The following is a 25,978-nucleotide window of genomic DNA, read 5'->3' as shown; positions in this document are numbered from 1 at the left end:
TGTTAATACGCACAAACTAAAAATGTTTGCCTTCTAGTAGCTTGGTGGGGCGCAGTAAGAAGGGGACTTTAGGGAACCCCGACAGGGCTCTGCTTCGGCCCATTTAAAGCACTGCCTTCAGATGACCTTGTGTGAGTGTCTCACTCTCTAAACCTGACGACCATTGTTGGAATTCCACCTTGGCACCGTGTACAGCATCGATTTGAGTCGTGACCGATGGTACTCATCCTGGTATATCGGCCATTATACTCTGGGCCGAATTCACAGAAGCGTTTCACAATGGCAAAACCCCATTGGAAAACGATCTGTGAATTAGACCCTATATGTTTTGCCATGTTATTTCTATTTTCTCTGCTTGTTGTGTTTGTATAATTTTGTTTTCCCTGTAACTTGCAGATCACGTAAGACTATGCTTCGAACACGGAGTTATTTTACAGAGTAATCCTGTGCCACCAGAAGGCCTCAGGCGTGCTGTATATAGTATGGGGCGAGGAGGGGGTGTGGCTGGCAGAGCGTGCAAGCTGGGGGGTGCCCAGTGCTCAAACCGTATGATTGTGAGGAGCATTCTGAGACACAAGCAATCTAGTACGATGGCCACTTGGGCAGGCTGGCTTATTCCTCACCGACATCAACACTATACTGTTTTCACATTACTTATCTCCACTCATGTGCATGAAAAGAACCAGGGGAGGGGGAAAAAGAAATGAGGGCATGGGCGAATTGGCTATGGCCGAGCAAAGACAGGCAGGCCGTGGAAGCTGTCAGTGTGATTTAGAGTGCAATGGGTACGCTGATCTATGCATGCAGACAGTCAGTCTGAAGAAATATATAATTCGCACTGGATGGATGATCAGTTCTAGGCATCCTTTGTCAATCCATTCAGGAGGCTTTCCTTTGGGCACAATACACGAGGGCACCCAGTGTGTGTGTACGACGTTGTTATATTGTTACGTTGTTACATCGCTAGGCTTTTTTCACTGAGTCCTTTGCCGAAGATATTTGGCTGAAAAACCTCCTTCAAAAATAGGTGTGTGGATAAGGGGATATAAGGGGACCCATAAGGGGTAGGGGATGTGGTGAATAAGGACTATAGAATAGGGAAGGGAGGGCTTGGGGGGAAATAATGGATGAGTTTTTTTGGCCAAAAATATCCTGCAAAAACTATGTAAAAAATCCTGCCATTCTAAGAACATTGTAGATAGGCAGATGGACACCTCATCTCTAGTGCCCGACACCTCACCTCCATCATATTGGAAGAACAGCGAGAAGCACTGTGCATGACACCAGGTATTATACTAATACTGCATCGAAGATATGAGAGACATTATGCACTCAGGCAGCCATATCAAATGTACCCTCACACTGATGTGGTGGAAGGATGCCTGCATACACCATTGGACATAGAAGAGCTGTAAGTGAAATCAGACCAGGGTAAAGTGGTGTCATAAAGAGAAGACACGAGGACGCACTGAAACGATATGTGAATACTTAAAGAATGAAAATGTAATTGAAGTAAGAAAGTAAACGTTTATGCGAATACGAAGAAAATCATGTATAATAAGAAAATAAGTGAGAAGAGATGCAGTAGATGTACATACGCAGAAAACGCAAGGTAGATGTGAAATATAGAAGCTTGATGCAGTAGACAATATAAGAGAGGTAAAGTGACCATGATGAAAAGATGGACGTGGGTTTCGAATAATAGTAAGCTAAGAAGCTTGAAGGGGAGAGATCAAGACTGTAGGAGCTGACAGGTGCTGGAAAACAGCTTTGTGCGAAGAACAAAGAATATCTGTTTGGCTTGGGATCAAGGATGCCACATCAAGAGGTAACTTCAAGGCAGAAGGGGATTCAAAGAGGATAAGCTACACACGCACAACATATTTCTCTTAGATAAAGTGAACGAGAGAACATTTGCAAGTGCCAAGTATTGAACAATCAAAAATGCAGAAAGCATAGGCCAGACGGAGCAACCAACTCTCCATAGGCCAAGAGGAATAATAGTACCCACCATAATTAAATCAAATAGCATTAAATAAATGGTCAAAACAGACAAAATCGTGGTCTCCTCAAAATTGATGCAAGATTGGAAAACAAGGCCAATTCATTAAACTCCAACTGAAGATAGCAATATAACTACACTCCCTTAAAAGTCTGAAGGAAGAGACCAGTTGGGAGAAAATGCCAAGCAATCATGAGAGCCTGTGTAGCGATGAATCATACATTGTTGCAGGGGCCAATCCGCTGCTGTTATTCTGCTATTAATCTGTATTATATGTAGTTAGAGGTAGTTCAAGATGTGCCTACTAGATAGATGGCGGCCAATTATGTTACTAACACCTAAACGAAGTATAGGTATATATGTTCCCTTAAGCAATCCCTCCCTGCCATAGGTTTTTACTGTTTGCCGCGTAGGGTGACATCATAGCTGACGTACATCGAGGTATAAAGCCTTTGCATAGCTGGAATGTAGATGAGAGTGAGTAAGCTGCAATCTGTTTGTTTACCAGGTTTCCCTTCTTTATTTCAACTGGTAATAAAGTAGTATTTTGCCATATTCTTTGTGTCTGTCCGTTATTTTTGTCTGAGATCACTTATCGGTAATTCCACCTGGCACTTGGAATGCACCAGCTGCTACTGCACAACATAGAACCCAAGTGTGTGATTCCATGAACAGCCAGGGTGAATGTGTACCGAGTACCTACAATGCTGCATCCACACAGAAGGCAAGTTTAAACAGAGCTGCAAAGAGGAGGGCTACACAAAGGCAACCGAGAAGGAGAAAACCCGCATTACCTCGGTGGTACTCTGTGAGCTCGGGAGGTGTCTACAAGAGTGGTGGGGGATTTATGGAGGTCAAAAGATGGTCTGCCTTAAACTCTCCAATGGACCAACATACACAACTCTTAATCTAAACTCAAAGGAAGGGCTTACAAGAACGCCTGGTTCACCATTTGGTAGCACGACTGAATGCTTAGGTAAGAATCTCTGCGAGGTAGATAGACGAACTCAGATTACAGCATAGCACACACATCCAATGTCAATACATATCATCGGTTTTAGCAGGTTCATTTGCAAATACAGCCTTTCACCAGTGTTTTTGGAAGCACTTTGTCTAGGCTACAAGCAGGAGCTGCATAGCTCTTGGATGCTGGCTATTTCAAACCCAACGATTATATTTGAGCACCTCTGGATGATAAAAGACCTCCCAATAGAAAAGCTGCAAATGGTTCTAGCCATTTAAAAAACAATGACTAACAGAGGTGGTAAAAATATAAAGAAAGGTGCATTTTCCTCTGCAGTCAGATCAGGCATCAATGGGTGAGAATGTCTTCTCATGAACCCCGTGAAATGGTTTCTGACTAGCCTGTGCCAAGATGAAGAATCTACGCTCAGTATTGGATACTGCCACAGCAGCCAATTTGGAATTGTACCAATATAAGTCAGCCAGCATTCCAGAGGCTGAAGACAGTTTATTTAGTGAGAGACAATGTCAGGCGCTCACTAATGCTGTATTGGGCCTTTGCCGTGGCACTGCAACAATTTAGTAATTAGGTCCAAAACGATGTGCAGAACAGAGATCCAGCAGACAGCGTGTCCATAATGCTTTTAGCATTTCCTCAGGACGCACACAATTCTCAAAGCTGCAGGGCCAAATGCTTTGAGGTCACTTGGTTGTGTTGGACCTTTTCAGCCACGCAGAGCCTGTCATGCATATGAGGGTTTACTATGGGTACTGAGATGGCATCCGGTAATATGTAGTGTCAGATGGTTTCACCCAACAGTGTACAGATAACATGGCATCCAGAAGTAGCTGGGCCTCCCAAGTCCATGTATTCAGCAACAGCCCGGATCTGAGGCTCTCTTCACAAGGCGCTACAAAGGGACAGTGTAACAGGGCTGCACGCCACAGAGCGCACCTTTCATAAAGAGGAGTTTCCAACGGTGCCCACTCTAAAAGGAGCTTCCACATGGCGGCTCCGAGACAATCATTCTTGGCAAGGCAGCGCATAAAGATGTTTCAGGGGAAGAAGGCTTCCCAAGGATCCTTGTTTGAAGGGTTGGATCAGGAATTTGGTGAGTACTGAGGCAGAGGTGTCTCCTCCGGAACTGAGCATCATATTTTTATTTGAAGCATTAGAAAGGTGGCAAACCAACACTTGACTAAAAACCAACCCTCCCATCCTAATGCAGGCTTCCCCGGAGTTTCCAGGGTATGTGTAGGGGATTTCCACTAAACATTCCCATTGAAGGGTATCAACCAAACCTCTGTAGACACTAATCATCAGAACAAAATGGCCTCTTCATTAGGTGTGAAATCCGCCTCAGCTGTAGCCAGGGAGTTTCTTTTAACAGTGGCCACCACAGTGACTTTGTATCACTTGGTTAATTTTGGGTTGTGCATTGAGATGTACCATTCATGCATTGCATTCCAATTATTAATTGTCCACAGGCACCCGCCCTGTGCTTGCACATTAAATATGCAAGTTCCAACCATTTTCCCATGAGACTCTGTAAATAGGGCCACTGCGGAAGATTGAGGTCACCTGACCATTATAAAAAATCATAAATACCATATAAGATAGCCAACACCAGCCCATTAGAAGTCTCTGACAAACTGTGATGTACACTCTTAGGCTAAGACTTATTATGTATACAAATTCCCACGACTCTCTACTCCCCTTCTTTCTACACTATGCTCCTCCATTCTCTCAGCCTTGCAGTTAGATCATGGATGTCCCTTGACCTACCCTGTCTCCGTGATTCTAAGCAACATTTTAATTGCAATGTAGCACATTACAAAACCCAAATAAATAATTTCACCAGGCATCAAGGGTGAAGGACAGTTGTGCGTTATCCTACAGTAGCCTGTGATGAGCGAATCCATCTTTCAGACTGGAACTTTAAACATATTATGCAATTTTATGGATACTTTGATGAAAACAATCAAGGAATGTAAAAAGTTCAGCATGGTTACATGTATTACTCTTGAAGAGAAATCCTTCAACTCTGTGCCGAACTATTTAAAAGGATTCCCCAATGCGCACTGGAGAGAATAATTCCTCAGAGCCCGTTTCAACTTATTTTCTACGAACGAAGTAATGGGGGCATGATCTAAACTCGAGAGGCGTTTTAGGACATGTAGGTTCTGTAAAGCTACCAACATCGCCGAAACACTGGAACACCTAGTGGTGCAATGTAGTGATTTGAGTAATGCTAGGCAACTGTAGTTTGGTCGACTACTGAATGATTTTAGATATCTGATTGCTGAAGAATTGTGGCATAAGATATTGGTGGGGACACATATTTCCTTCAAACTTGCATAAGTCAGATTTTTTAAATGTGTTTTCCTTATAAAATCTAGCTCCGTCTTCTAAATGAACAAGAGGTTTGTTGGGACACGTCTCACTTTATAGGCTACTATTGTTGGGTAATTGATGGAATGTGTTTTTCTATTATGTACTTTATAATCGTTCCGTTTCATTTTTATAAGCTTTGTTTCTTGTATTGCTGTATAATTGCGTGCTTTTATTGTGAAAGGTTTGATTTGGAAACCATAGCACAATTAAATAAAACATTTTTTAAAAGCGATGCAATTATTGACCATTCTACAGCCTCTTCTACACCCACCTTTCAAGTTTTTAATTTCTTTAGAATTAATGCAGCATATATGATTCGTGTTATATGTGACACTGAGGGCCAGCCAATACCAGTAACATTGTTGTTTGCTTCTCTCCTCATGGAAGAGGTTGCTTTGTGTTTTAGGGGATGCCTGCAAAATGGTAATGCGATGGAGAAAGGTGTTGCATATGTGTACATGAACTGTAGTGTATTATTGTACCTTAGTCCTCTCGTGGCCTTCCCATTCCAAAACACCACATTCTGGTGTTCCCAGTGATGCGATTGTATTTGTTTCCTGTTTCTTGTTAGAGTTACTCAAAGTAGTGACTACTATACTCTTAGTCCATAGTCCCCTTTCCTCCATGCTTTTGGAATGTTAGGTCCTATAGCACAGGACTGGAGCGTTTTTTGTAACACCAAAAGATTTCTGTCCATTTTATGTTTTTACAGGAAGCTGGATGAATGTGCATCCAAGGCCCCTCCTCCCTATACCCTGTCCAAGGATTTAGCCCTCAGTCCTTTGCCATCCACCAAGTGTGAGAAAACCGAGGGTATCCTCACACCTACTCCCCTTGGATCCTCTTCTCCGGTGTCCAGCTAAGGCCATCACTTTTGGATACTGACCCTGGGGTGGAGATGAGAGGGAGGATCACCTGGGTAGAGGTTACTTGGGGATTGGGGAAGAGGATGCCCGCATGCGAGACATGGTATCACCCTTTTCCTTGTGATAACCAACCTTGAGCCCCCCCACCCCTCTCCGCCATTATAGGCTGCTGCAAATCACTTCCTTTAATTTCCTCTCATTAATACCACTATAGTACTGGGACTAGGAATAGGCCAATAAGAGTGGAACACACTAACATATCATTTCGACACTCTGGTACTGAGACAAGGAAGAGGTCTTAAGACTGTTGTGAGGGTCAGGCATGTCCAGAGAACACCAATAATTGTGGTCAGGCAACCGGACTTGAGGACTCACACCTGCAATCTGTTAAATGGTTGCAGGTGCATACAAGGTGGGGCCAACAATCAGGAGGAAGAGACCAGCAGGAGAGAAGCCAGGCCAAGCGTTTCGGGCCTGTGAGGGAAGAAATCCTGTTGAGAAGGAGGCTGCCGAGGAGGATCCTGCCTGGAGGCCAGGATGCTGGCATATACCCAGGAGAGACTGACGTCGAGGCTGGATTGGGCCGTGAGAGTGTCGCAGTGGTTGCAGCCTCCCTGGTCGGGGGCCCACAGCAGGAGCTGTGGGGCACGGAAGAGAACCTATTGCTGCAAGATACCAGCAGCGTCTGCGAGAGGTGAGCGGAACTGCTGGCAACACACAGTAGGAATAGCAGAGTGCGAGCCAGGCTCGCAATACTATGGAGACATGTGTAAAAGAACAGGAAAGAAGCCACCCAGAGTAGCCGACAGGGACCGGTGAGCGGACAAAAGTGAACACACGTCCCGGGGTGCTCTGGAGGGCTACACATGGCAAAAGTAGTTGCTGAATGAACGTAATGAGATGTGCAAGCGAAAGTGAACCCAAATTGAAGGGTTGTAGTGAACTATACAAACAAGTTGAACTGCAAGTGAAAGAATATGAATTAAGAACTATTGAATACTGAACCTAATGAAAGTTTTGACAAACCTATGAATGGAATGCAAGTTGGTGTGAAGCACTTGTGACATATATTGAAAGGCAAATAACAAATCTCATGAAATACAATGACCTGTAATGGGTGGACTGTGTGGTCCAACAACTGCGCCTAGCCCAGGGATACCCTATTTGTGAAAGTTAAAGAAAATACAGATAACAAAGCTACATGTCTGAAAGAGACTGCTTAAGAGGAGCAGAAGAAAGCAATCTGTATAAACTGTCAAGGAAACAGAAGGAGTGTAAAGTTGACCTAGAAATGGCTTTGAATACCAAGACATTGAAACTAAGTGTGAGTTGGTGTAATGCTTTTTGAAATGTAATGTTATTTTGACTACACACATGGGGTCTGTATGAAATGCATTCTGGATGAGCCCAGAGCAGCAATGGACATTTTCCTCAAGCCTCAGTGAAAGCTGCATTTTTATGCAAGCTCTGAATACTGTTTGCATTTCTTGAATCACTAGAAAAACATGTTTTGTTCACCTGTGCTAGTCTGCATTGCTTCAAGGACTGTTTTGAACACAGGTGTCAGCAAGCGCCTGATAATGTTGCAAGATCCAAGAGAACGTTTTGTCTCTCGTGCTCCCATGAGAAAGGGAATAGTTTACCTTTTCAGGTGACCATAGCTATTACCGCCGCATTTAAAGGTTGGCCCAATCACGAGTATGGCCACATTAACCTCTAGCTAGTGGGCATTTTTGGGGAATGGGGATTTACAGCGTTATCGCTACTTGTGATCCGACGCTAATAGAGCTGGACCGAGTAGTGGTAACGCTATTTGAGTTGCCGGTATCCCGGCGCAGTTACCGCTAGGATACTGCCACGATATCGCTAACCTCGTGATGAGGCCCATTGTCTGCTAAAGGCCCAGATGACTTAAGGGCATCAGCATTTCACTTAGTTCATTGATTTTGGCGATGGGTTTAGAACCGGACTCATCATTTGAGTCAGTAGATCTGGTTGATGAGGGAGGTTAATCGGTGTCAGAGCAGATAGACTCATGAGATCAGAAAGCCAGAATTACACTGGCCACCATAGGGCTATATATAAAGGGGCAATTGTTGGATTTCTGGAATTTCAGGAGTGCTTTATGAATTAGAGCGAAGGGGAAAGGTGAATGCATGCATCCTGTCCAATGGATTTTCCAGAGGACCCCTTAAGGTTTGCAGGCCCTGGCCCCCCTCGAAGCAAACCAAAAGAGATGTTGTTGGAAGGTTTAGAATGAATCCTAACCTCTGGCATTGCTCTGGGCAACCCTCTAGACCATCGCTCTTCGCCTGCCAAGCCATTACAAAAGAGAAAAAGACCATGTGCAAATCAGGCTTGGTCCCATCTCAAAAGGGGTAGTCCAACCCGAACTGTTGGTCACATCCCTTCTGCACGAGACCACAAGCATCCCTAGACATGTTTCAGCCTTGTTGGGTCTCATCAGTGAGGAGTAGCTTGGGTCTCTAGGTGCAGTCAGTGAGGAGAAGCTTGGGTCTCTAGGCCCAGCAGGCACGGGACCCACGTCTGGGCATACCTGTCCCACACAGGGTGACTAACTAAAACAAAAGAGGTGATGGCTGGAAGGTTAAGAATCAATCTTATCCTCCAGCCATCACCTCTTTGGTTTTGCTTGGCCCTCCCTCAATTCATATAGAGAACATTTCTTGTTCTGGAAAGTGGTGAATAAGTCCAACTGTGGGATTCCTCAAGAGGGAAACCAAACATGAGTGACTTCCTGATTCAGGTATCACTTACGATTGGCTGCAGCCAGTCTTGCTTTGTTGCTCTCCTCCCATCGTAGATGTACCACCTGAAGAAACATAATAATCATTTATAATTGTTCTTTTATAATGCGCATAATACCAGAGCCCAGTTTCTAAGCGTGAGACCGGGATTCGAAACCTGTGTTGCTACGCGTTGTCATGCATCCAAGACAAATGTGTTGCCCCTGAGTTATCATCCCATATCCTTGTATCATGGCAGACTACCTATTCCCATATCTCTCCAGCCTCAAGGGAAAGAAGCTTGCCCCCATGCTCGTTTAAATAAAACATTGATGTAGAATTGTTTCTTTGAATATAAGCTGATTTGTTCTGAAAGTTGGGCATACATTCTTTTATGGTAGGAACATTTTTTCTCAACGCCAGGACATTGATATGATTGTTACAATCTTTATTGGACCAGAAATTGAAGACCAGGAGATATGTCTCAGAGTACGTCCTCATATTAGCAGTGAGGAGACTGTTCTAATTGTAACCAGAGCATAAGCTCCACAAAATGCATCCAAACTGTTAGGGTGGTCGAGTTAAGACCACCAGATCAAGTCCTGGTGCTTTTCCGCCGAAACTGCAATGATCTGTGATGGATTTGTAGTATAGGACCATGATGCCATCAAAAGCAGTTTTGTTCTTTCCATTTTTAAAAGAACAAGAGGGGCCACCGGGACATATGAGGGGATGAGACACAGGGTCGGACTGGGACAAGAAATGGGCTGGACACCCAAAAAAAAGTGGCCCACCCCATGCCTCAAAAAAGTGGCCCACCTCTCGCCTCACGACCCTTGACCTCTGATGACATCACCGGAATTTATGTCATTTGACCCCACCCCAAAGTGACATCCCAGGAAGCGATGAAACACGACCTTTCACCCCAAAACAGGAAGTGGCATCAAATAGCATTGGTCCTAAGTACACTACAAAAAATATTGTTATGATTTCACTAATGTGATATACAATTCATACAAGAATGGATCACCATATGTATCATTAATATCTATGTATATAGATCCATATTGTCAAATTACTGTGAATGCAAGCAGACATCCAAGGCCAAATGATATGTCATTGTATAGCACTTACGCTTAAGCTCTTTTTTGTAGAACAAATATGCATACAATATCACCCAACCTGTGTTGGTACTCATTTATCGACCTAAGAAGGCTGAGATGGCCTTGCTGGGATTTGAACCTGCAGATAACACACACATCGCAGCAGCGAGCGCTCAATCCACTGAGCTATCATATCAGCTATAGTAAAATGAGCAATTATTCTGTAGTGGATACCATTAAACTGGTTACTGAGATTTAACAGCAGACCAGTTAAGTGCATCTGCAGGTCTGGTGCAAAGTTGGACTCATGTCAAGCCTGCATGCATCTACTTTCAGGCTTCAGAGATTGGCAAAATAGGGAAAGCAGCACACTCACGGGACATCCCATACTCTGAGCACTCGTTACCTCATACATGCAAACAAACATCCTGAACAGCATGCCAGGGAGATGGGAAAGATAAACACATTACAACAAAGCATTAATTCTGCCACAATGAAGTCAATGGCCACTTGATGTGCTATGGTCAAATATTTCTACACTGTACAGAAACTTTTAGGCACAAGGATTTTGTCAAGTGATCGAGGACACCGAGATGGAATGTCTTGTGATGATCCTAACAGAGACAACGGCAGGAAAAAAAAAAGATGCTATTACAGCAACTTGCGAGTGGCAAAATACATAGTCTGAAATTGATGCTTATTCTACTCTAAAATTGGTCGTTTATCAATAATATCACTAATACATATTTATCACTAATACAACAGCACAGACACTCGAGGGGGCACCGTGCCCCCCGGAGTGGCGGCACAATGACAGCCGCCGGCCCGGCGATGGCCCTGGTCCCTCAACTTTGCATGCTGCAGCAGCATGTGAATGATGCATGCATCATAATTTATGATGCACACATTATGCATGCAAATCAATCATCAAAGCAAGGTAACACGTGTTACCTTGCTTTGATGAATTATGCCATTGCAGATTGTTTTTCTTTTAAAAAAAGACATTTTTTTTCCAATTCTTTTTTTTTTCAAACCGGCCCAGATGTGGGCAGAAATTGGCCCCCACACCCCAGGGACGATTTCGGCCCAGCCACGGGCCGAGAGGCAGAGTGGCCAATCCGGCCCTGATGATACCCAACAATATCTGGAACCACCAGGTGCTCATTTATGGGGCCACAAGGAAGATGGAACATGTGTTCTGTTTGCCTGTCACGCTCTGTTGGAAAAACTGTGGAGCAAACCATATTCCAGTGGAAGCCTATAAGAGTGACCATGAAGGAAGACTTCCCCGGGTTCACGGAAAGGCGCAGGTCGGAAAGGAGTTCCAGCATGATCTGAAGGTGCACCTCTGCCACTTGTTGGGACTGTGCCCTCACTAGCCAGGTGTCCTGGTACGGATATAAGTGATGCCCTGAAGGAAGAGAAATCCTGTAACTGCTGGCAGCAATTTTGTGAGTTCAGATCAAAGGTAAATGAGTGTCTACCACAGGGAAGCATAGAAATCTTCCGTGGATGGGCCAGATAGGTATGGGTAATGTGGCGGGTCAGGAGAAGTATGCAGACACTGTGATGACATTTCCAATATGTGTTTATTAACTAATAGGAATAAGACCCATCTTTCCCTAACACTATGGGTTTCATACCTATATGAATAACTAAGGTGCTTGTCACTAGTGAGGAAATGTCCAAATGAAAAAGTCTGCTGTCCAAAACTCTAACTCTAACTGACCCTACCACTAATCTAGCAAAGCAAGCTCAATAGAATGACTCCCTTCTCCTCATGGTCTGCTTGCCCACTTTGTAGAGTTCCTCTTAATATCCAATTTTCAGATAGTCTCTGGTCACCTTCTGTACCAACTCTTTTAGCTCTCTCACAAGGGTTTTGGTTTGCTCCTTATCTTTGTGGACTGTCTTCCACAAGTCCTTTCTTGAACTTTGTTTGGTCCTCTGATCCAGGCTATTGTGTCTGGTTATTCTTGAAAGTTATACTGTCTTGGATGGGGTATCTTTTGGGGATAATTAATGTTCCCCTTTCTCAGCAGTGGTATCTCCTGTGTACCTTGTATCTCATAGGCTCTTCTTTACATTTAACTTGTGGTATTTCGTCTCTTCCCATGATTGTTCAGATACATAAACAGTGAATTAAACAGAATTGTCCAGCTCCACAAAACATGATCATACCTTGATCATGAATACACACAAATGATAGGAACCTTTGATAAAAGACAGTCTGAATAACACTGTGCAAATACAAAATACTAAGTCTAATTTTGCAATTTGTATGCTAAATGTGATTTTTGTCCATGCTTTGAACAAATCTCTCTTAATATGTTTTAACCATCTACTTTGACAATTATGTTTAAATCACTGTTTATGTATCTGAACAATCTATGTACAAAACAATCCTTATTGTATTGTTTAGAATTATTTTCTTTCATGTTTGTTGTACATTGGACATTTTAACCAATTTCCTTCTCGTTTCATTAAAATCTATGGTCAGTTTTGCTCCAGTTGTTCTTCTTGGTACTTTCCTATTTTTCTGACTCTTTAGGAGCAGAACATACATTGGTTTGGTAAATTTAGCACAAATTAGACCTTAACTTCTTTGTCAACTTATTCATAATAGTCTCACTAGCCAGAGGTCCACATGGTAAAAAGGTGACGAGGTAGGAGACAAAGTAGGAGGTGCACTCGGAATTGATAGGGACCCCAGCTGCATTCAGAAAGGACAATACATTGTTTTCATTGTTTTCAAAAACGTCACCTCAGTGACATCATTTGATCCCTCCATTTTGTACTACAAAAAATAAAACTCTATCACAGCTGGTTTAAAGGCTGGCTCTTCTGCTCAACTTTAGCCTTCTGACTGGAGGGATTCTTGGGAGTTTTCCTGGTTGATTTAGTCCTGTTTTTGACCAATGGTTTTTGAGTCCCAGTATTGGTTTTTGCCACGGAATTGTGTTCAGCTCTTTTTCAGTGGTTGTCTGGGCGCAGGTGGTCGCTGTGTGGTGGTGACCGCAGGAGGAAAAAGGATAGAACCCTTTTGACCTGGCATAGGCTGGTAGAAAGAATTATGCAGAACCCAGAACTGGGGGAGAGAAAAAGTGGAAAAGAAAAAGAGTGGTGAAAAAGGACCAGAATGTTGCCCATTATCTTGCCTGCCAGACGGTCCAGACTGGCTCCATTTCCTTCCGTGCATTCTCTTGCCAAGAGGAGGCAAGCATTATGTTTCAAACAGCACTTTGCTACTAAAACGGCTGGTAGACCCTTTTATTCTCATTAGAGAATCTCTGGGAGATTCCCATGGACAGGCGTTAGCTATCGCAGAACTTGCACGTGACAGGAAATTGTTGCCACATGATTTGGGGGGGCGTGGCTGTCTCCACTTAAGCATGGTGGAGAACTCGCTCAGTGCTTCTGATTAGCTTTTTGAGTTTCGCCATTGTGAAGCTCCTACTATTTTGTTCCAGTTAGCAACAGTTCCCCTGTTGCTGCAGCCTTACCATCCGGCATCTTTAACATTCCATTACCCAGCATTTCCGTGCCTACGGTCTCCAGTATCACGACCGCCGCACGGAGCACGCGGTTTTCAGCATCTCGTTGATGGCCACTTGCCGTCTGCTGACCCATCCCGTGTCTGCGATTCCAGCCGCAACTACCTTTATAATCGCAGCACGGAGCACGTGGCTCCTTTTCAACATTCTGCGAACAGCCGTCTACTGCCCGCGGCGGTCCTCCTTTTTCGCGCCTGTGATCACCGCAGCAGCTGTTGCCTAACGCTGCACGGAGTACGCGGCCCCTTTCAACATTCTCACTGGGGTAACGGCGGCTATCTGGACTCCTCCACAGCCGCACGACCATTGAGGGCAAGTTCCTCCATTTCATTTCAACAATTGTTTCAACGTCAGCTACAGTGTACAATACATAAATAGCACCTGCTGCTATTTAGTGAACATTCATAGTACGGAATTAAGTGCTGGGAACTTCATCTGCCGTTACTTACCATTACTCCATCTTGCTGCTTTCTCTGCTTATTGGATACTTCCTCCACTTCCTCCATTAGAACGCTTGGGAGATTTGGGACACCTGAAATCTGTTTTGCTTCCTAATTGCTACCGTGCACTGGGCTCATGGACAATTTGCTGTCTTTAAGTGCACTAGCCAGACACAAGTGCGTCCCTTGTGCCGTCTGGGTTTTAGTCCCTAACTAACCTTCCTTCCCTCCCTCCTCATTTGTTTTGGAGTCATCTGTTCTTTGGGATTCCGTCCTTCAAGAGCCAGATCTTCCATCCTACGGTAGGGGAACCCAAGATTAGTTTCTTACAGAGGGTTGGGGTTGTTCTTGTTTAGAGTCCAATACCCGGTTGGTTAACACTCAATTCAGCCATCTTCTTTTAAGGGAGAAGAATCCATCCAGCAGAACAAACCATCTGTAGAACCAGCAGCACTACAACACTGTTTTTTCCCGTACTAGGGAAAACCACACCCTTTTTGGCGATTCACTGCACTAGCTTTAGGTTCCCTCAGATATTGGGGTTGATCATTACGAAGGTCTCTACTACATCAAAGGTGGTCATCAACCCAGGGCACTGCAACTTCGTCCAGGATGTTTGCCAGTCTGGTAAGCCTTGTTTATTTTGTATTGAAGTTGTATATTGTGTGTCCAGCATAACACCCATGGGTGAGAAATTCGACCAGCTGCATGGTAGGGGTGTGCTCACATGGGCTTTTTTAAAAATGTATGAAATTGAAAGATGGTAGATCAACCTTCGTGAAATGTGTGGGGCTAATCTGCACAAATTTTCCTATGTTCACTGCACAACATACGCATAGACCTGTGTAGTCTGGGTGGACACAGCCTACAGCGCAGTCCTCCCTGTCATATTTAGTTGGGATATGACAGCCAGGAGTACACATGTCATCTCAGTAAGGGGGAGGACCAATCTTCCCCCTGCCATCGTTCAGCCTAATTAATTAACAAAGGCTCCATGGATCCACCCTGTCCTTATGTTGAGCCCTGTATCTGGTGGCGGCATTCACATACTAATCAGAGTTTAATTCACATAGGACCACATGGGACCCGGCAGCAATGGCTAACAAAAGAGACAGGAAATCACGATACCCTTTTCATATGCACTGTGTCAACCTGAAGCCAGCTCCCACCCTCAGTATCGATTGACAGTGAAATGTCATGTCTGGGACTATGACTATTAAAGTAGTCATCCCCGCAGGGGGACCCCATTCAGAAGGTATGAGAATGTCATTTGGGGAGGGCAGAGAGTCTGGTCTCACTGCTGCTTCTACGGAAACTTGCCACTTTAATCAGGAACCACAGAAAGCTCCATTAACCAGAGAGACCCTTTGATCCACAACAGACAGGAAGATGCTTGGGACTTATTATTACATGTTTTCACTGCTTTACCTTTTCTTTTGCAAAGCACACTGGTTATGACCTCACGCATACAGGAGATTGTTGGTGGGGGCACAGGATTCGTTCATTAAGGTAGGCACAGCCTATACCAATCCCTGTGGTCCATTTGGCTTTAAAAGAGGGCTGAGCCCCTCTTTTGGCAGATCATCTGAAGACTTTGCTAGGAGTAACAAGAAGCACTCAGCATTGGACTCTGACTGAAGGTACAGTCTGCCCTACATCTTCTGCCAGTGAAGGAAGTCCAGGACCTCCAGGAGGGAAGCAAGATCTCTTGCCTAAACATCTCCCAGGGAACGGAGGGGGATACCAAATCCAGAGGACCATCCAGCGGCTCCAGAACCGGTACCCAGCCAGCACATAGCGTGCCCTGCTAGGCTCTGCAGCAAGCTTCATAGGTGGAAAGTGCCAGAGTGTCTCTGAACCAAACCAAAGACAAAGCAGCTGCCTGCAACCCTCTCCTCAGCTTTGGGCCATCCGCCTTAAAGGATGACACAAGCCCAATGAAGAAGCTAGGAGCAGTGCATGGGCAAGCATCAACCGATGTCTGCCTTAAAGGACATTTTCGGGCCAGTTGAGCCCCTCGAGCTGCTACCGACTGTACCACTGACTGTTGTTATGCCGCAGTCGCTAAAGCCGTCCGAGATGCCTCGACCAGTGCTCCAGAAACACCGACCAGCACTAAGACGATTTCTGATCCAGAGCCTCTGTGTAGGCCAGCCTGCAGACATCCATCCAGCTTCACTCGCCGAACTGCCTGCCACCTGATGCAACAGCTGTCTCCCTTCGTGAACTCTTTTGCAGAAGCTGCAAAATGCCCTGAAACCGACTTGACCTTGTCGAGCACCAAGAACCCATTTAACACAAGGTACATTTTGGTTCTGTTCCCCCTGATCCTTCTGCATAGGTGCCTAGTAACATTTTACGATTTATTGCTCCCATTGTGTTGAAACCAAGAATCCTTGAACTATTGCAATAATTTACTATACCGACTACCCTCCTGTCAGTATCCAGAGTGCATCCCTTTTTCTTCTTTGAAACTGTCCTCTGCATTCCTTTACAGGGTGGGTTGTATTTTCCAGTGTGCTAGAACTGCTTGTTGTAATAATAATAAAGTAAATATTTGTATAGGACCGTGACTGGACAGTCCCTTTTATCATTGGGTAATAAGGGAGTAGGTGCTTACCTGTAACTCCATTTCTCCAGCATTGGTATCTTTCATGGATTCACATGCTTAGAATATTCCCCGTCGTCAGGCTGGGAACTCTTGTATATTTATAAAGAGGTTTTCCATAGGAAAAATTTCGACACTTCTGTGTCCTATCTATGTCATTTTGGGCTGCTTACGCCTGACCCAATAGGACGTAGGGTATAAATAGCCCGCCCCCGCGGCTCCCTTCAGATTTTAACCCCCCAAAGTAGAATGGGGTATATAAGGTTTGCATGCAGGGGAGGCCGGCGGGCGCATATGAATCCATGAAAGATACCAATGCTGGAGAAATGGAGATACAGGTAAGCAACTACTCCCTTCTCCAGCATTGGATCTTTCATGGATTCACATGCTTAGAATAGATTGTATAGCAGTACTCCTAATCTGGAGGTGTGTAATGCAAACCAATATCATAGCCACACATGCAGTTAGCAATGTAAAAACTTTCAATCATGGTACATTAACAGTAAAAAAACAATTATGATACATTGACAAGAGGATACACCCATCTGTGGGGTCTTACCTTACTGAAACAGGTGTCGTAGGACTGCTCGTCCCACCTGCATATCCTCTGCATGTTGCTGCTCGAGGCAATAATGCCGAGTGAATGCATGTGGCACCGACCAGGATGCCGCTTGACAGATATCCACCAGCGGGATTCCGGACCACAATGCCACCGATAACGAGGTGGATCTCGTTGAATGGGCCTTTGGACGCTTTTCCAGAGGCTTCCCTGCTTTGAAATGGCAAAAAGCAATCGTCGACGATACCCAGCGGGCAAGTCCTTGCTTTGAGATTGATTTTCCCTTTGCTGAAGGGCCATAAGCCACAAATAGTTGTCTTGTACCTCTAAAATCTTGAGTACGATTGAGATAAAACTTTAGGGCTCTTTTTACATCCAAAGTATGGAGAGCTTTTTCCACGAAAGATGAGGGTGTTGCGAAGAATGTCAGCAGTACAATTGAAGAATGCTTGTGGAAAATAGTTGGAACTTTTGGTATGAAATGAGGGTTGGTTGCCAATATCACTTTGTCTTTGAAAAACCTCAAGTATGGAGGGTCAATAACCAATACTTGTAGTTCTGAAAGTCGTCTTGCTGAAGCAATAGCCACCAAGAAGGCTAATTTCCATGATAAGAATTTTAAAGATGACGACGACATAGGTTCGAAAGGAGCCTTCATTAGTCCTGCCAGTGCCAGGTTGAGACACCAGTTTGGAGGAAACGTTTTGGTTGGAGGAAAAGTTTGGAATAATCCTTTCAGGAAATCTTTAACCAGTCGATCGCTAAACAGTGGTGTTGAATTTCTTTTACGAGTGAATCTCGAAATGGCTGCCAGATGAACCTTTATTGAAGAGAAAGATAAACCTCTTTCTGCTAAGTGCAGCAAGTATGGAAGAAGCTGCTCTGCCGCGATGTTCAGGGGTTCTAATCCTGGTTGATCTTTGCACCACATACAGAATCTCTTCCACTTACATGCATACTGAGTATTTGTGGACGCTGCCCGGGCTGCTTGTAAAATTCGGCGACACTCCAATGAAATGGTCAGAGCCCCAAACTCGGAGAAGTCAGGAGCCAGGCTGTCAAGCTGAGGCCGTCCGGGTCGTGATTCCAAACTGCTCCCTTGTCCTGAGATAGAAGGTTTGGAATCTTCTGGAACCTCACTGGTTGCGGTTTCGACAGCTGGAGTAGGTCAGAGAACCACGACTGTCTCGCCCAGTAAGGGGCCACTAGGATCACACAACATGGGTATTTGTGAATCCATTGTATAGTACATCGGATGAGTGGAAACGGAGGGAATGCATACGCGAACTTGCCCGTCCATTGGAAGGAGAATGCTTCCCCCAGCGAGTCGGGTTGTGGCCATCTGCTTGCGTACTGTGTGCACTTCTTGTTCTCTCTCGTTGCAAAGAGGTCCAGGGAAGGATGGCCCCATTTCTGAAGATGTACGTCAGCTGTTGGTCGTTCAACTCCCACTCGTGCAGTTGATTCATCTCTCTGTCCGCCTGTACATTTTTTACTCCTGGCATGTCGTAAGCCAATATACTTATTTTCTGTTCGAGAGCCCAATGCCATATTTCTTGAGCTTCGGCCGAGAGAGTTCTGGAATGAGTACCTCCTTGTTTCCTTAGGTAGAACATTGTTGTTGTATTGTCTGTCAATATTCTTACGACCGATCCCTTTATGCATGGTAAAAATGATTTTAGGACCCAACGTACCGCCCTCAACTCTAGCACATTGATATGAAGGGTCGAATCTCCTGGGGACCACTGACCTTGCACCTGTAAGGATTCCAGATGGGCTCCCTATCCTGTCAGAGATGCGTCCGTCACCACCGTCATCTGAAACTGCGGTTCCTGCAGGGGCATCCCTCTCGTTAGATTGTCTGAGAGTTGCCACCACTGAAGCGCTTGTAAAAGCTTGTTGTTGATAGTCAATTTGTCTGACCATAATCCCCGACTTTGGGACCATCGGTCTGCCAGAAATTCCTGTATTGGTCTCATGAAGAGACAACAGTTGTTTACTAATGGGATACACGACGCCATGGCCCCCAGTAGTGACATGTATTTTCTTACAGACACTCTGGTGTTGGTTTTCCACTCCTTTGCCTTGTGTCTGAGTTTGTGAACTCTCTCCAAGGACGGTTTCACCAGTGCTGACTGCGTCTGGAACTCTGCACCCAAAAACACCAAGTTCTTTGAGAGAGTTAAGGAAGACATTTCGAAGTTGATTGCAAAGCCTAACCGCTGCAGAAGTTGCATGGTGGCTTTTAGACTTGTTTGTGCTATTATCGGCGACGACCCCCTTACCAACCAATGGTCCAGATAAGGTTAAACATGATGACCTTTTCTTCGTAGCCATGCTACTACTAGAGCCAAGCACTTTGTGAACGTCCTGGGAGATGACTTTAGTCCGAATGGGAGTACTTTGAACTGGTATTGGGTTTGACCAACTACGAACCTTAGAAATCTTCTGTGTCGTCAACACATTGGTATATGAAAATATGCGTCTTGCAGGTCTAACGACGCCAGAAAAACCCCCGGCTGTATAGATCGGATAACCAACTGAAGCGTAAGCATTTTGAACTTCAGACTTTTCAGTGTCTTGTTGAGATCTCGGAGGTCTAGAATGGGTCGCCACTTGCCATTGGGTTTTTTTACTACAAAGTAACGGGAGTAAACTCCCTGACCTCTCTCGGCCACCGGGACCAATTCTATAGCCCCTTTCTGCAGCATAAGCACCACTTCTTGTTGTAATATTTGAAGATGGGGTTGCGCCAAAAACACAGGTGAAATGTGCAATGGCACATTTTTGAACTGCAAAGAGTGGCCTAGTTTCACTGTGTCTAACACCCAACGGTCCTGTGTTATTTTCTCCCACTCGTCGACGCAGAGAGACACTCTGCCTCCCAGGACATGCTGAAGCTCGCGATTGTTGGGACTTTGTGGACTTGTCTTTTGTGGACGATGAATAACCTCCTCTTCTTCTCGAAGCCTGATAGTCTCGGCCTCTTCGAGTCACTAGGGCAGCTCGCCTAGAGCCTTGAGAGGAATATGATGGCCTGCCGAATCCCCGGTCCCTGGATGCCACAAATCGGGAATTTCCTGATGCTCCTCGGAAGGGGCGAAAAGATCGAAATGTTCTGCCGCTCTGTAGGGCTCCAAGAGAGCGTGCTGTGTCCGAGTCTTCCTTCATGCCTTTTAAGGCCTCGTCCACTTTCTCCCCAAACAATTGTTCTCCTTCTCACGGCATACTTTGTAGTGCACCTCCGGCCTAATCCCCAGTCCCTGGATGCCACAAATTGGGAATTTCCTGATGCTCCTCGGAAGGGGCGAAAAGATCGAAACGTTCTGCCGTTCTGTAGGGCTCCAAGAGAGCATGCTGTGTCCGAGTCTTCCTTCATGCCTTTTAAGGCCTCGTCCACTTTCTCCCCAAACAATTGTTCTCCTTCTCACGGCATACTTTGTAGTGCACCTCCGGCCTAAAGTTTGCACACTTAAGCCAGGCTTGTCTTCTTAACACCACTCCGTTGTTTATTTGTTTGACACCTGATTCTGCTACTCAATTGAGTGGTTTGAGGCCTTTTCCCCCTTATGCACCAGCAACATAGCAGATTTTCTGTGCTCATCCGGTAGATGTTCCAGGATGGGGGCTAAACGGTGCCACATCTCCCGGTCGTATCTCACCATAATAGCCAGTGAGTTAGCTGCCTCTACCGTCATCGCTCCTATTGACAAAACCTTATTTCCAAAGGCTTCCTGCCTCCTGGCCTCGTTGTCTGGGGGGTCGTACATTTATGCTGTGATCTGGCCTTTCTTGCAGCAGCTGCCGACACTGCCGATTCCGGGGAGGGCTGTGCTGATAAACATTTTGGAGTAGACTCCTGTCATGCATGCTGGACGTGGTCCTACCTCCTACGCTCGTAGAACAGCTAGACCGTTCTATTCCAAATGGCGGTTGTTCGATACGTTGCCGGGAAAACGACGTTTGCACTTTTCACGTCGCTAACTTCACGTGTATTCTGCTTCGTCACGTGAACTATGGCATTACGTATTTAAGCAGCGTGGAAACTTCACTCGCTGCTTCTGATCGAATCATTTGGCGTTGTGTAGCTGAACCTCCGGTCTGCATCCTTGCAGGTTACTACAGCTACTTTTTGGGCCTTCTATAGCGTGTTTTCCGCCACACGCTGATTCCTGGAGCTGTTTGGTTGCGTGTAAATCCCCACGCGCACGTTGTCTTCAAACGCTGCTGGCCTGGATTGCGTGAATCCTGCTCGCGTGTAAATCCACACGCGCACGCTATCTTCAAGCGCTGCTGGTCTGGGCTGCGTGAATCCTGTTCGCGTGTAAATCCACACGCGCACGCTATCTTCAAGCGCTGCTGGCCTGGACTGCGTGAATCCCGCTCGCGTGTAAATCCACACGCGCACGCTATCTTCAAGCGCTGCTAGCTTGGACTGCGTGAATCCTGCTCGCGTGTAAATCCACACGCGCACACTATCTTCAAGCGCTGCTGGCCTGGACTGCGTGAATCCTGCTCGCGTGTAAATCCACACGCGCACGCTATCTTCAAGTACGGCTGGCCTGGACTGCGTGAATCCTGTTCGCGTGTAAATTCCACACGCATATATATTGTCTTCAAACGCTGCTGGCCTGGACTGCGTGAATCCTAATCGCGTGTAAATCCACACGCACACGCTCTTTTCTTTGCGGCTGTACAGAACCGCGTGTACTTGTTTATACCTTAAAAGGAGCGCTATTTTCCAACTCCTGCACCTGTGATATTAACAGGGGGATTGATTCATTTCTATACTTTACTCTACGTGGGAAGGAAGCTTTTCAAGGATAACGGGAAGGTGACAGTGAACAGTACTTTGGACGCTATCCTGTGGTGCATCAACCCGGTATCTAGCGTGAGCCTCGTTCCGTTCGGGATAAGTCTCCCTTACTAATCTTCCCTTCCTTGTCGTTTGTTCTACCTTGGATTCCTCAAGAGACTCTGCTGGATTCATCTGCCCTAGACTCAAGGTCAGTGTGTGCATTCATGACATTCTCTATTCCATCATACCCAGGTTGGGGCAGTTATTCATGATACTTTATTTTGTTCTAGGTTGACTTCCTATACCTTACCCACGCCCTTTCCAGTGATCCATCACTCTGCCTGTTTTACCAGTCAGGGAGTTGTATCATTTGGAAGGTCTTAACTTGACTTCACAACTATCAAAACGCGTGAACAGGGATCCGGAAGACCCTACCACCTGTATCCTTTTGAGTACCGTATCCTTTTCAGTTAATACTTTGGTGCTCTCTGACAGAATCAGAAGCCATGGAGGGTATGGATCCTTTAGCTGTTTTGACTCAGTTGATCAGCGATTTGAGAAATGAAATGGTTACGGCACAGGACATGTTACGGCATCGTATGGACGTTATGCAAGACGCCATGCACGGTAGTCCTCAGGGAGCACAGGTTCCAATGGCCACTGCATCTGGATCTGGGACTATGACACCCCCACAGGAAACTATTAATGTGGTTATGCCCACTCAGTTTCCCTTGGCCCCTCCGGAACGGTTCACTGGTGATCCCAAAACCTATAGAACCTTTGTTAATCAGTGCCGACTCCATTTTCTTTGCCGTCCTACATCTTTTCCTGACCTAACCACAAAAGCAGCATTCGTGCTTTCCCATTTAGGGGGTACAGCTGCTGCTTGGGCTAACCCTTTGTTGGAAACAAATAGCCCTTTGTTGTACGACTGTGACGATCTCTTGGCTGCTATGAGTAAAGTCTTTGACATGCGTCATGCTACTCAAGCCATGGATCTGGAGTTACTTAATCTACAACAAGGCAATCAGCCTCTTTTGCCTTACATTGCCCGGTTCAATCAACTAACAGCCGAAACTCAATGGCCTGACGGCAAGAAAACGGCTGTTTTCTACAAGGGTCTTTCAGAAGAACTGAAAGATGCCTTATCTACAGTTCCGGTGGTTCCTACGGGATTCACAGAGTTGCTCGATTTGGTTTTACAAATCGATGCCCGAAGGAATGCTCGGAAAGGAGAGAAAAAGCCTTTCATGCAAGCCTCGGGGCGTTCAGAGACACCGGAAGTCCTCTCGAACGACCCCGAACCCATGCAGATTGGCGTCGTGAGAGGCCGGTTGTCCAATGCAGAACGAGAGAACCGAAGAAAGAACCATTTATATATGTATTGCGGTTCATCCGAGCATTTATTGGCGACATGTCCTAAAAGACCTATCAAGCGTTTGGGAAACGCCAAAACTCGACAATAGCAGGAGTCCCTATGTCGAGTGTTTCATCGGACTCCAGTACCATTCCTAAACATGCACCCGTAATTGTTGAGGTGACGTTACGTTGTGGTGAACGAGAATTGGTTTCCAAGGCCATGGTTGATTCCGGAGCCACCAACAATTACATAGACATCACATATGCCAAGAATTGTTCCATACCCCTTGTAAACAAAAACAAACCTGAAACGGTTAATACCGTGGACGGATCTGTTTTGACTTCTGGTATGGTAACCCAGGAGACGGTATCTGTTCAGATGACATTATCGAATAATCATTCAGAAGAAATCATCTTCGATGTCATAGCTGCTCCGCAGTACGAGATCATACTTGGTCTTGCATGGTTAACCCTTCATAATCCCGCCGTTGACTGGGTTTCGGGATTGCTCCAGTATCCTTCGATTCATTGCAATGAACATTGCTTTACCAGTCAGGAGGTGTCAAACAAGCAACACATATTGGCCTCTATGGTGGGAGCTTCAACTATCAGCGTGGTACATCAAAGCAACACTACCATACCATGCGAATACACTGAGTATGCTGATGTCTTTGACAAGGGCCAGGCAGAACAATTGCCTCCCCATCGACAGTACGACTGTCCTATTGAATTGATTCCTGGTGCCAAAATCCCAACAGGTCGTTTATATTCACTAACCCCAAAAGAAGACGTTGTGTTGAAAGAATACATTGACAAAGCTTTAGCGATGGGTTTCATACGGCCATCACAATCACCTGCTGCGTCTCCTCTATTCTTTGTTCCGAAGAAAGAGGGAGATCTAAGGCCTTGTATTGATTACAGGGCACTTAACGACATCACCATAAAAAACCAATACCCTTTACCACTGATAAACGTTCTATTGGATAAATTAGGTACTTCCAGTTACTTCACCAAATTGGACTTGCGAGGAGCATACAATTTAGTTCGCATTCGTGAAGGCGACGAATGGAAGACCGCTTTCAAGACACGGTATGGTCTTTACGAGTATTTGGTGATGCCTTTTGGTCTGTGCAACGCTCCCGCCACTTTTCAATTCTTCATGAATTATATATTCAGGGACATAATGGACCAGTTTGTGGTGATTTATCTGGATGACATTCTGATCTATTCATCATCTTTTTCGGAACACGTCAAACACGTTTCTACAGTCCTACAAAGGCTCAGGGAGAACCTTCTTTATGTGAAAGCCGAGAAATGCGTCTTTCATTCACAGGAAGTGGAATTCCTGGGCTATGACATTACCAATCTAGGTGCTCGAATGAGCCGTTCCAAGGTGAAGGCCATATTGAATTGGCCGATTCCGCACAATGTCAAGTCATTACAGTCTTTCTTAGGCTTTGCGAATTATTATCGCAGATTTATTCATTCCTTCTCCAAAACAGTAGCTCCTTTGACGGCCTTAACTAGTTCTAAAGTTCCTTTCTGTTGGAACCCAAATGCCCAAGCATCATTCGAAAAGTTGAAAGAAGCATTTACCACTGCACCCGTGCTTCAACATCCAGATCCAGATCGCCAGTTTATCGTTGAAGCGGATGCATCCAGTGTTGCTACTGGAGCGGTACTCTCACAAGTTTGCACAGAAACCAAGGAGGAGCACCCAGTGGCTTTCTTCTCCCGCAAACTTACCCCATATGAACGTAACTACACCGTCACTGAGCGGGAACTGCTGGCTATCAAGGATGCCTTCCGAGAATGGCGTCATCATCTTCTTGGGGCCAAACATCAGGTGTTAGTGTACTCTGACCATAGAAATCTTCAAGCATTCAAATCCATGAAATGCCTTACGGCCCGACAGGCCATATGGCATGTCTTTTTTGCCCAATACGATTTCCGGGTCACATACCGTCCTGCCCGAGAACACGTTAAGTCGGACGCGTTGTCCCGTATGAGTGAAGAGGCGAAGGAAGAAGCACAAGTACAGAATCAGTTGTTGGCAGATCATGTAATATGTAGTTGTTCTGTTCAACCATCCTTAAAAACCGAAGTACAAGAGTGGGTGAAAAATCATCCACAAGCTATCCAGGATATGAATCTGGACGTACATAACGGTTTACCATTCACACAAGGAGTGCTCTACCTACCGACGTCTTCAACGCGGAATAAAGCCCTCAAGTGGAATCACGATTCCTTGATCGCAGCCCATCCTGGACGGAAGAAAACACTAGAACTACTCAAAAGATGGTGCTGGTGGCCGTCCATGTCAAAAGATGTCATAGATCATGTATCAACTTGTTCTGTATGCATCCAATGTAAAAACACCCCTGGTAAACCAGTGGGCTTACTCCAGTCCCTACCTGTCCCTAACAAACCATGGGACATGATATCTATGGACTTTGTGGTAGAACTCCCACCAAACCAGGAGTACGATACCATATGGGTTGTAGTGGATTATTTCACTAAATTAGCTCTTTATATTCCCTGTATCGGTTTACCAACCGCTGCTGTTCTGGCTGACCTATTCATC

The 25,978-nt window shown here is 45.4% G+C and overlaps 1 protein-coding gene and 1 long non-coding RNA gene across 2 annotated transcripts in view; one reads left to right on the top strand and one right to left on the bottom strand.

Annotated features, from left to right (window-relative positions):
* LOC138521553 (zinc finger protein 385C-like) overlaps window positions 1-25,978 on the bottom strand; it is a 1,557,348-nt gene that overhangs the window by 675,923 nt on the left and 855,447 nt on the right. The gene's annotated exons all lie outside the window — the stretch shown is intronic.
* Window positions 13,450-25,978, top strand: part of LOC138521554 (uncharacterized) — a 516,183-nt gene continuing 503,654 nt past the window's right edge. The window contains exon 1 of the long non-coding RNA XR_011283073.1: window positions 13,450-14,697. This is a non-coding gene — a long non-coding RNA (uncharacterized lncRNA). The remainder of the gene's footprint in view (window positions 14,698-25,978) is intronic.

This window comes from Ambystoma mexicanum, chromosome 13 (genome assembly GCF_040938575.1).
Source record: "Ambystoma mexicanum isolate Mex_15411 chromosome 13, UKY_AmexF1_1, whole genome shotgun sequence".
In the NCBI taxonomy this organism is placed as follows: Eukaryota; Metazoa; Chordata; class Amphibia; order Caudata; family Ambystomatidae; genus Ambystoma; species Ambystoma mexicanum.
This window is presented reverse-complemented; position numbering and strand designations above follow the sequence as displayed.